Below are 12,861 nucleotides of genomic sequence, written 5' to 3'. Positions count from 1 at the left end.
TTCTTCAGGCTTATGTTTCCCAAACTTCTTTACTGATCACTTCAATCTGCTGAAAAATATTTTCTGCCAAGGATTAATGGTAGCTTTTATATGCACTGAGCTTTGTAAGGTCTCCTGCATTTGCAATCTTGCATTAGTTCATTTTAGTTCCCAAGAATTAAACGTCAGAGAGAGTACATAAAAGAGAGGATAGGAGAAGTCAATAAGGCAGAAGAACTGATAAGGCCTTGTGCTTTTGCTCTGTCCAGGAAAATGTGAAGGCGAAGCATCCTCAGTTTCTATATGAGTCAAAGTTGTACATGGTACTGCAGGGCAGAAGTAATACCCGTCCATTTGCTTTCCTTGGACAATAAATTTAAGATATTTTTTGCTGTTATGATGATGGCCTACATTTTTTTATTGTGCACCTGGGATTTCAAATGTCAAGTGGTTTGGTGTTGAGGGTGGCTACAATGTTCTTGTTACTTTGATGGGATCTAGCAGGGTTGAATTGTGGCGGCTGGCTCGCTGGACAAGCGGACGCCACTCTCCTCCTCGTCTTCGACGGCATGAAGAATATTGATGTTGAGATGGACGCACGCTTCAGGAGCAGCAGAGGTCCTATATAGTTTTTTGTTAAATCCATTTTCCTTTTTTTACTTGTGTTTGCACCTCTCTTAACCTAACAAACATTTGGCACCTTTGAAAACCTGTTAGAAACATACGAACGAATAACATGTCGGATTTCATTGTCAGCAAACACATGACCATGTTGTTTATTTCAGGTATGTGAACCCTCACTGGGAAAATTCCTCTTCTATCGGAGTTGACCTGTTTCAGACAAAACCTTCCTGTGTAGATGGGAAAGTGATTCAAAATTCTGCTAGGACTCCATTAGTACAGGTAAAGGGCTTGTTAATATGCCATGCTAATGCAATTTGACATATGACATACTGACCGGCCATTATTTCAATTGTTCGTCTTTAGCTGCTCAATTGGTCTGATGAAGAGAGATCTTATAGGTTCTGCGTGAGGGTGAAGGACAATTCCATTCTATGAAGTGGAAGATTTGTCCTGATCGTCTAAATTTCAGTAGTTATTTTTCTTCCTTGAGTGACCTTGCTTTTGTATTTTAACCACACAATGAGCTCTAGAGTAACTGAGTATTTAAGAAGTAGGTGATGCTTTAACTTACTATTCATGATCAAATTGATGGTACAGGTACACACATTTTTTGTGGTGCTATATTTCTATTCTGTAGGTGAGAGGATCTCATGTTGGTTCATATCTACCATGTTTTGGTGTTTGGCATCGTACACAAAGGTACCGAAAGAGAAGGAATAATGATTCTAATATAGTGAAGCATGTGGATGTTGATGCTCCAACTCTAAAGTAGCCCAACTTCTTCCTCATTAGTGTCAAAAAACGTCTTACATTATGGGACGGAGGGAATACAAGGTAGGCTATTTGGTATCTATCTCAAATACAGTGTAAAGATCCTTTCATAAAACTGCTAACAATTTATTATGATATCTAAATGCTACAAGTATGCATTATAATTGGTTCCACTTGGCCTTTCCAGAATTATTTTTCATACTCTTTATGTGATAACACACCATCTTTCACCTCATAATCTCACTTTAACAGAGGATGCCTTGGACAACTGTGCATGCAGTACCTAACCTTCAAATTTAATCCTTTATGTTGAAGCAATAATTATTGGACTAACAACATTATAAAGAAGACAAATCTCTTTCAGCTGTTAAAGATCTCTTCTCATTAATCATCTTTGGTGAATTAACTAGAATTTTCATTTAGTAAAATCAGAACTCACCTTTCCTTTATGTGTAAGAAGAAGCAAGATGAATTGCTTTTAGAAGATATCTGGACTCTCTTTAAGAGCTGGAAGATTAGAAGAGGCATGTGAATTGTGTCGATCTGCTGGACAGGTTGGTCAGCTTGTATATATGCCTATGTAATTCTTATGATGTATCACCTCTACATGATGCTAATGCCTCAGAGTATGTTCAGGCATGAAGAGCTGCCACCCTTTGCCCCTTTGGTGGCATAGATCTGTTTCCTTCCCTGGAGGCCATGCTCAAGAATGGAAATGCTAGAACACTACAAGCAAGCTCCAGGGCTGAGTCGTCTGATTCTGTCTTTTTTCTTTGATTTCTTTCCGGTTCTCAGCTGAATCTACTACTGCTACGCGTGCTTATCAATGCACACTCTTGCTCTTTACAACCAACATGAAGCTATCGCTCTTTTCAATTGCTTGTCTTCTCGCTGAAAAAAGATGTCATACAGGGACGTTAACTAATACCAACATGAAGCTATCGCTCTTTTCAATTGCTTGTCTTCTCGCTGAAAAAAGATGTCATACAGGGACGTTAACTAATACCAACATGAAGCTATCGCTCTTTTCAATTGCTTGTCTTCTCGCTGAAAAAAGATGTCATACAGGGACGTTAACTAATACCAACATGAAGCTATCGCTCTTTTCAATTGCTTGTCTTCTCGCTGAAAAAAGATGTCATACAGGGACGTTAACTAATACCAACATGAAGCTATCGCTCTTTTCAATTGCTTGTCTTCTCGCTGAAAAAAGATGTCATACAGGGACGTTAACTAATACCAACATGAAGCTATCGCTCTTTTCAATTGCTTGTCTTCTCGCTGAAAAAAGATGTCATACAGGGACGTTAACTAATACCAACATGAAGCTATCGCTCTTGATTAGTGCGCACATTTCCGCCTCAAGAGGTGCCACCAGGTGGCGCCCCAGCCACTAGTATATGTAAATCATGGTGCAATCGCCATGATAACACAGAAAATATTTCTACAAGAAGCTGAACACCTCTTAATGTAGCATATGGCAAAGTTGCTTCAGGTAAACTGATGCTCAGAACAATCATAAAAGAACATGGAGGGCATGATAATAGTAAACATTGTTACATCCTTGTACTAACCTGATCTCACAGACTAAAGGAAAGATTTGAATGCCACTCCCACTCCCACTTTACCTTTTACCATTGCACTAAAACATCAAAGAGGTAATTAGGACATGAATTTATAAGTATGCGTATCACTAAGCCACACTCAAGCACACATTGTAACTTCTCAAAACTGAATTACAAAAAGGAAGCAAATTAGAAGGGGTAGATGTACGGAAGTCTGCCTTCTTTGATTCAAGCCATCCGTGAAAATTGGCCAATATACATGTCAGTCATTATACCATATACTGAGAGAGAGAAGCTCATGAGATAGGGGCCATCAGCAGCCACCGCAGTGATAGGGAGAAGCCGGTGCGCCATGGGAGAAGAAGCAGCAGCCAACGCATGGTCAGGGGGAGAGAGGGCCGGGAATTGCAAGAGAGATAAATTAGCAGCGGGAGCTCCACTTTTTAGTACATATGCCAGGGAGAGAAAGATAGCAATAGATTAGTACCTCTGCGTGCAAGAGGAACGACTGTTCGCTGGTGACCACGGACACTGCAAGCCTGCAGGGCCTCTCGCCCGCTCGAGAGAGAAAGATCGCAAAACAAATTGAGAGGAAGCAAGAAGGGGAGTAGAGCCAGATCGCGAGACACACCACAGATTTTGTTTGAGAAACAGCCATCGGCACCGCAGGGACTCGCTTTGCTCTTCCCCATCCCCTTCTCTCTTTTTTCCACGACCCCGAATGAGGCCGGCCACCACTGGTTTCCTTCCGCACCGCCAATCGCCTGGATGCGCCCAGGCACGTGGCGGGACTGGCTTGTCTACCGTCACCATCCATGGCGTTGCTGCCGCGGGATGGGCACGGTGGATGGCAGCAACATGACACCCTGAACCAGAAGTGCGCATGAGGTGCAGAGAGGCAGAGACGCGAGGGGTGCGGCCGGCGCGCACCGGAAACCTAGGCATTGGCAGCAACACGCCACAGCCGTCGACCGGCCGACATCAAGCGCCAAGGAGAGGTCATCGTCGACGTATAGCACCTCGACGCGCAGAGTTGCAGGGACAGCGCCGTGAAGATGGCCATGGCGGCAGGGTTCCAGGACGGGGGCTCCGGCGGCGCGGTGTTAGGATGGGGCGGTACGGGCCGGCCCGAAGTGTCGAAGCGAGCCCTTCCCTTTTATAGAAACGTTCGGCGGTGGAAGGGCGGCGCAACAGCGGCTTGGGATTGACCTGGAGACTTAGAGAATCAAGAAGAGAAACGTGGACCAAAGAGCACGACCGCTTGACTGTACGCACGCGAGATAAAACAAAAAATAAAAGCGATGAAGCGGTCGGTAGGAAAATCGCCAAACGCATCCAGAAGCCTACCCCGTCATGCCCCCCCAGTAATTAACGTGTCATGTCCCCATTGGCTAGGTTTTTCACTGATAACAAAAAGTCAAAAAAAGGAGGTAAACCAAACGTGGCTAGGTTTAGTATATGTATAATGTATCTAACATTAAAATGTGTGTAGATACATCCATAATTAGAGAAATATAAGACAAGTAATTGGCGACAGAGGGAGTGTGATTTATATAATAAATTTATATATTATTAGTTAAAATATGACCCATAATACGAGAAGGACTAATAAATTAGGACGGAGGTAATACAAGGCAAACCTATATGGTCTTGGCACCAGCAATGCGCCCATGTATCCAAATTATCATTCCTAGAAGAGGGCAGCTTCTAACAAAAGTTGCTGATATTATAGATCCAATCAACAATTGCTGGGATGAAGATTTGGTAAGACAAACGTTGTGGCTAATTGATGTCCAGAGGGTACTTACGATCCCCCTCCCCACGTATAACATGTCAGATTTCATAGCTTGGAGTTTTACAAAGAATGGATTGTTCACGGTTCGTTCTGCTTATCTGGAGGAATAAAAAACGCAACATGGGAGGAAATTGCAACAATCAGATGGCATGGGAGGAACAAGTGTCAATACTATTTGGAGCAAGATTTGGAAATTATCTTGTCCAGCAAAAGTGAAGATCTTTATTTGGCGTACCTTACATGGAACCCTCCCATGTCGTGTTACACTTGCTAATAGACATATGAAAGTTTTGCCCACTTGCCCATCATGTTCGAACGGGCATGAAAATACTAAACACTTATTATTTTTGTGTCAAAAGGCAAAAGAGGTGTGGGAGAAACTGGGATTGCACGAAGCCATTAAAAAAGCTTGCGCGGTCAATCGTGCGGGAGAGGCAGTACTTGAATTTCTACTTCTTATGCCAGAACATGAGCTATCTACAGTGGGCATACAGAATGTTTTGCGAATTGATCGCTATAACAACCTGGTATTTATGGTGGGAAAGACGTTCGCTAGTCCATCATGGGAAGACCCAAGATGCATACCAAATTTCGATGGGAGTCCGTGCTATAAAAACAAACTATGTTATTGCCCAATCCTCCAAGGCAACAAATAGAATAGAAGGATGGACGAGACCCCCTCTAGGTTTTGTGAAATTAAATGTCGATGCTTCTTTCGATCAAGACATGCTTAGAGGCACAGCGGGAGCTGTAACTAGAGATGATAAAGGAAGATTTATTGTTGGAGGAAATTGGAAGATGGATTGGTGTGCAGATGTCTTAACAGCGGAAGCCATGGCACTAGGTTTTGGCTTATTACTTGCACAAAAGGCAAGAAGCAACCGACTTGTTGTTAACTCCGACAATATGAAAGTAATTGACACGATGAAGAATGGAGGACATACAGCGGGAGCGGCGGCAGCTGAGTTTGATGATTGTTATTTTATAGCTTGTGATTTTCCGTTAGTTAGATCTGAACATTGTAATAGGAAGGCAAATAAAGTAGCTCATGAAATTGCTAGAGTAGCTAAATTTTCTGAGACAAGGGATTGGTTTGAGGAACCTTTGAATGATATTGTAAATTTTCTTATAGACGATATAACCATTATTACTAATAAATAAAGAGGATGTTTTGCTTTAAAAATAAGTGCCACACTATATGTACACCACTTGCCGCAACTTGGGAGTTTTTTTTCTTCATAAATTCGTTTATTCAAAACATTTTATCTCTTAAACCATGTATCCAAATCTCGATCCGTTTTCACCGTTGGATTCCTCACGTCGAGATCTTCAAACTAGATCCGTGTTGATAGGTTTTGAAGAACCTTTTTAATAAAAACTAGATAAAAACCCGGATCCGGAGCTTGTTATTTCCCTTTATGAGAGGCACGACCATGCTCTCGCAGAAGCAAATCCGTGTCTACATGAGAAGTAAATGCGTGCCTCTCGCAGAAGGAAAAACACACATTTTTCCTTTTCCAAGAGGCACGGTCATGCCTCTCGCAGAAGCATATCAGTGCCTCTATGAGAATTAAATCCATGCATCTCGTGGAAAAAAAAAGAAAACACATTTTTTCCTTTTTCAAGAGGCATGACCGTGCCTCCACTAGAAGTAAATCTGCACCATTCATGGAAAGAAAAAAGCCTTTTTTTTCTTTTGCGAGAGGCTCGGTCGGGCCTCTTGCGTAAGCGAATTCGTGCCTTCATGAGAAGTAAATCCGTGCCTCTCGCGGAAGAAAGAAAAAAGATCATGTGTTTTCCCCCTTTTTCGAGAGGCATGACTGTGCTTCTCGCGGTAGCAAATCCGTGCCTTCAAAAGAAATAAATCTGTGCCTCTTATGCAAGGAAAAAAACATATGTTTATTCCTTTTAGAAGAAGCACGGTCCTGACTCTCGCGTAAGCAAATCTGTAGCTCCACGAGAAGTAAATCTGTGCCTCTGGTGGAACGGGATAAAACACATTTTTTCATGACAATTTTTTTATTTTGATTTTTTTCCAAAACCTAAGAAAAAGGGGAACCAAAAAGCCAAAAAAACCGAAAAACTCATCTAATAGCCGAAAACACGTACAAAGATATAAAGAAAAAACAAAATTCAGACGGAGCGTCCAGAGCACGACAAGTGACGGCGGCTGTGAGCGTGCCAAGTGGCGTGCTCCCAACCCACCTCAAGTGACCCTTGCGTGGGCTCCTGAAGATGCACTTCTTGATTATTTGCTCTTTTAAATGTCAGTCGACTAAGGCCTAGACAATCTCTTCCCATGGCATAGGCATACATGGATTGGACCTGAATAAATTAAAATTATGGAAGTCCATTGTGTTGTGCCCCACGGTAATACTCTTACTTGTCAAAACTGTACTACCTTCGATCCAAATTAAGTATCGTAGTTTTGCACTATGGTTAGTTCAAAACTGCGACCTTTATTATGGATTGGAGGGAGTACTTTTTTTTGGATATTCACGGACTATTACCACATAGTAGTAGCTTACGATGCTATATGCTGCCCTGCTGCATATTAGTTGTTACTAGATAGGAAGTGCGGCTTGCCGCACCCCACCCGGTCCAGTTTCATCCAACCCGGTAGTATACACATGATGCAAAGGTAGAGTAACAACAAACACATACAAGGAATTATTGAGACCATTGACTCAACATTAGGATTTCTCAAAGAAACATGAGGAAGCAAACAATTACTCATAGTAGTGGTTCAGTTGATTACATATTTTGAGCATGTCACTGAAAATGCAACATGATATAACTAAAGAAAGACAGATATTCATGTGCCACTTCAGGAAGAGGTAGACACACTGGCCTTGCAGCTTCTCATAGTGACGATTCCTATTAGAGGTTCATATAATGTAGCATCAAACACCTAAAGCATCATTGTTCATATACCAAAAGCAGGCCATCGTGGTTGTCCCAGCTAACTTATTTACACTGCTTTCATACTGCATAGTACAATAGTAAACTAAACCTACAAATCTGTAGCGAGAACAGATCATTGGGCAGCAAATCCCTATCAATGGAAAAACTATGTCCAAACTGTTAGCAAAGAATTATGCAAATAATAGAAATGGATTTGTTATATCAATGGAGAGCATGCATAGCATGAAAAAAAATGCACATCAGCAAACATAGCACATCAACTGCCATAAGTGAAAACTAAACCTACGGCTCTCTCTGTTGGGGTACTGTTTTTAACAGATCATCTCTAGTAGCTTGCAACGGCACATTTATAGAGTACTTAAGTATCATCAGTACATCAATGTGATTAATCAAAAGGATTAAGATGTCTCAAAATAAAAGCATATAGTCTATGAAGATCTAATGTAAGTTCAGAACACACACAAGTCAATGCCTCGAAGCTACAACATATGTGTGCTTGTGGCTACCTCCATTGTCAGGCATTTTCATGCATACAATAGGCAACCATGAGATAAGAGAAAGAAACACAAGAACAACAATAGACAGAAGCCCATCTGACCCATTCCGACCGAACGCGTGCCCATGCCAAATTGACCACATCTGAAGGAGATAAGTGGGAAATAACTGGAGAACGATTATGGAGCCCTCCCTGTTGTGGAGACCTTCCCGGAGATGCCGACCTCGACCATGGCATTTTTATGTTGTCTTGTCTTGAGCATACATCCATAGAAAAAGAAGGCATGGATGCATTGTTTGTCAACATCCCATATGCTAAACTATTGGTAGGATGAATGGATTTAGGGGACACAATCAATGCACATGAAACTATTGTACATGGAGTAGACGCATCTAGATGTTGGTTATTGGTTGCAACTTACAGTAGTATGCCCAGAGATGGTACTCGTGCTGTCGATAATGGCACTCCTGGCTCCCTCCACCTCAACATCGTTGCTCTCTGGTCTCCTCCAAGCCTCCCCAATTTCGCCCTCTCAGTCTGAAATGTAGACTGCAGTCCTGCACCACATTTTCAGTTATTCTAATATAGAAACAGAGATAATGCAGTTAATCTTAAGAACTGTAATCCCTAGCTTATAAGGAGCATGCATGACCAGCTGATGGCCAAGGAGATCTCCAGAATGTGTCTCCTGGTCTGCAAAGCCAACCAAGAAAGCAAAGGGAACATAGGATCAGGTATTGCATGCAGCAAGACACAAAATCAGATTGAGAGAATAACTACAAAATCCCATGTCAATGATCCTAAACAGTCACCTCAAGGAAGCCAGATCCTACCGAGGAAACCAACATGCCACTCTCCACCAGGACCTCACCTCTAGTGTTGTCCACGCCTCGTGTGTCCGGGTTTTTCACGAGGTGATGCACCTAGTTAGCTGTAGTTGTTGATCTCGCCAACTAAGCCTGTCGCAAAATTATATAAAAAATCATCACAAGTGAAGGAAAGAGGAATCATACTTTCTAGATCAAGAGAAGAAACGACTAACAAATGCCATATAGGCATTATTTTGTAGTCAGAGACATTAGGAAATATTTAATCAAGACACAAGGCTAATAAGTCAAAAAGTTATGTTGTGGTTGCAGGAACATAACGTCGTAATGGTGAAGGCTCGAGTGGTATAAATCAATAATTAAATGTCTTGTCATGTTTTTCGGCAGGCTTAAGATCACCAATTCACCATGGATGCATATATGTCGGGTCATTAGGAGTGCGACCAGCAGTAAACTAACATCAAAGGAAGAAGCCTGAACAATACAAAACAGAAATTGAAATGTACTACATCTTCCAAAAGGATGACTAACACCAACGCACATATTCAATCTGCATCTGCTCTTAAATATAAAATAACAACTAAAAGACACGAGAACTCAACAGAACAATCAACAATTAAACATCTGCTTGTCGTATAATTAGAAACTGGAAGCTGCGAGCAAACACGACAGGCAAATAAATCTAACTCCTAAGAACAACACTTTGATTTCATTGAACTGCAACCACGATAGGCACAAATCATCCCTTTATTTTCTAACCATCCGTGTGATTTGTTTAACCCTCAAGACAAATGACCAAAGCAGGGATTAATAAAAATAGACTAACAAATAGATCATTTAATTACTCTAACAAGATCCGAGCACCTAGATCTATGCGCTCCAGTGGAGAGAAAAATGCAACAAATAAGAAAAGAACTCACCAACCAGAAGCATGAACGATGCAGTCTCTCGAAGCAGCAGAACACGGCAGGCCGATTGAAACCCCGAAGAAACAGAAGAAACGACGGCAGCAACGAACCTACATCAAGAAAAGAATCAGAAAACAGGAGAACCAAACAAAACAGTTGACAGTAAAACACCAATTCCGCATATATAATTAGAAACTGGAAGCTAGGAGCTAACAGGATAAACAAATTAATCTAGCACCCAGAATAACATCTTGATCCACAGGACTACAACCACAACAAGCATAGACCTTCTGTGCTCTTTTCTAATCAACCATGTGACCTATCCATTCCTGTGATTACATGGCTAAGCAAGGACCAAATTAATCCATCGCTTGAGGACAATACTGTAATACAAACAACTGCAACCACAACAGGCATAGACCCCCATGTTATTCTTGACCAACCATGCAACCTCCGTGACCGCTAAGGCAAACCACCATTTTCTAATTCACTAACGGAACTCCGGACTCAAAATTAGTATATTTGCTACCCCACCTCAACGATCACACCTCAGAACCTACAACCCGAATGCTCGAAACATGTTTTTTTTTACTTCCTCACTGATAGTGTGTTAATTCACCACTATCTAACCCCTAGCCCTGCACCATTTTTCATTTTTGATTGTTAATTCACCCATATTGCCCTGCACACCAACCCAGCCAAAGAAATATAGCCAGCAAACAAAGGAAGAATGCATAGCATCTAGTGTGTTTAACTGATAAGCTTGATCAAACACCGTTAAAAGACTTCCTTAAAAAAATAATGTCGAAGCAATGAACATGAACAGTCGGTCAACACTTATATATGAATTCTAAACATGGGAGAAAAATTAGTTTCATGTGAAAACTGAAGGGAAGGCACATGATGTGAACTTCTGACAATATAAACAATATTCTCATTCATAAAATTCTAAAGTTACTGCCGCCTATATGAAAAGGATGGCATTGGTTAGGTACACTGTACTTCCAAAGATGACCGGGAAAAAATACAGCATGAGAGAGATACCTTGTTAATTAAACAAACTCAGTCAAGATAGTGAGATGAGATCTCCTACTTCTCTACAAAATGCAGGGTGAAAAAATATGCAACGCTTGTTATAGTTATCAATTTCTCATTAGCAAGTACAACCATAGGTATATGAACCATGGTCCAGACCAGATCAATGAGAAGCTTGAGATTGCTCTGAGATTATTAGTATTAACTATACACATCAGAGTGACAAAAGGCTAGGATATACAGAAAAGCAAGATAACATCCTTCAAGCTGGTAGCTAAGAAAAAATTACTGACATCAGTCATCAACTCCTAATTACTGTTGCAAAATATCCAAAACCAGCTACTTGCTCAAATGTTGCAACCATTCTGCACCAGCATCATCTACTTGCTACCATACACGTTGCTGCCACTCAACCGTTGGGAACTTTTGATAAGAGACTATTTTTTTACACCATTTGTAACATTTTTATTCAAGAGGCATATTTTTTTTAATTCTGGGATACACCCTATACAGTAAGCAAGAACAGTAGACAAATGAAACAAAAAGGCTGGATTTGCCCATTAGTACCAACCTTTATCATGTTTCATTAGAATAACAGGGCAGGATCGACTGAAGAAATCTTTCGCTTGTGTTTCTTGTCCTTGGTCGTTTCCAGAATCCAGGCACAAAATAAATTAGAAGGATGGCAGGCATGAAAAGAAATAATAATGAAAACAGAAAACAACATACAGAACACACAGTTAGAGCAAGTAAAATGTTGTATATGAAATGAGCTAAACAACAGAAAGTCAAAGGAGAAAGGTAGAACCTTGGCAAGAAGAAAGGCAGCACACGAGGCGGCGGGCCGGCGTAATAGCAACAGGACGTGGAACACAAAAGAAAATAAGTATCCCGAGATGATAGATTGGCAGGATAAGGAACTGAATCACAACACACAGACTCTTTTCTTGCACAGAACGATGCTTGCAATACCAATTTTTTTTCATTAACAGCTCTGAGAGTGCATGGTCATAACAAGCTGATCTAGCACAAGATACAGCAGGCAATACAAACAAACTGGACATAGGCACGGCAAGTACACAATAGAAAAGACAAACCAAAAGGGAAACAATAACTATGCAAGGCAGGATGAAAACAAAATAGATCTGACAAAGGAAGCAAACCACTATACATACCACAAAAAACAACAGATAAGATTGGTGTTCAGAGTTTGTGTGAATATTGAGATAAAGATGATATGCCTTGTGTATAAACCACTATGCAACAGTAAAACAACTGAATAAATTACTGATAAGCTTTTTGCATCTTCCAATCTTAAAGCCCTGGAGCAAGGAGCAAGCTGGCCACATTTTGTCAATCTTCCAAACTTGAAGCATATCAAACAGAAGCAGCAGGGGGTACTTACAAATTGAAGGATTCAGGAAGCATCTTCCCCTCTACCAGGAACATGTTGAGAATTTAGAGCAAGTAGTCATGGATATGTACCTCAAGCCTGCACGACCCACCACCAGAAATTAACTGAGAAAAGGTAACCGACTTCATCCCAAGAACACATCAAAACATTGAACACCTTGTGTGCGGACGCTCGGAAAGAGGAATGAGTGGGGCGTGGTGGTGTACCTCTGTGGACAAGTCAATCTGGGCAGGCTCGTCTCTGGTCACTAACATCCACATGCCCTTCTTCTCCATCCCAACGAGAGAGAGAGAGAGGAACATGAGCCCCTCCTGACAATGAAGGAGAAAGGAGGAGCGACGGGGGAGAACCTGCAGCGGACGTACAACGAGGAGTGACGGGGGGCGCCGCATCGAGTGACTGCTGCTGGCGCTCCTCGGCCGCGCGCACCATCTGGCCTTCAACTTGGCCGAGCCCCTTGAGCATGTCGGGGTCGCCAGCGCAGCCGATGGAAACGGCGCGCATCACCTGGCCTCCTCCCGT

The 12,861-nt window shown here is 41.7% G+C and overlaps 1 long non-coding RNA gene across 1 annotated transcript; it reads right to left on the bottom strand.

Annotated features, from left to right (window-relative positions):
* Window positions 1–7,451: 7,451 nt before the first annotated feature.
* On the bottom strand, window positions 7,452–12,411 carry LOC125548071. The gene is made up of 3 exons (XR_007300888.1): window positions 11,497–12,411; window positions 9,903–10,000; window positions 7,452–9,114 (listed from the first exon to the last, which is right to left on the bottom strand). It is a non-coding gene; the product is annotated as an uncharacterized LOC125548071 (long non-coding RNA).
* Window positions 12,412–12,861: the final 450 nt, after the last annotated feature.

Source organism: Triticum urartu, chromosome 3 (genome assembly GCF_003073215.2).
Source record: "Triticum urartu cultivar G1812 chromosome 3, Tu2.1, whole genome shotgun sequence".
Lineage (NCBI taxonomy): Eukaryota > Viridiplantae > Streptophyta > Magnoliopsida > Poales > Poaceae > Triticum > Triticum urartu.
Note: the sequence above shows the minus strand (reverse complement) of the source record. Positions and strands in the feature narration are given on the sequence as shown.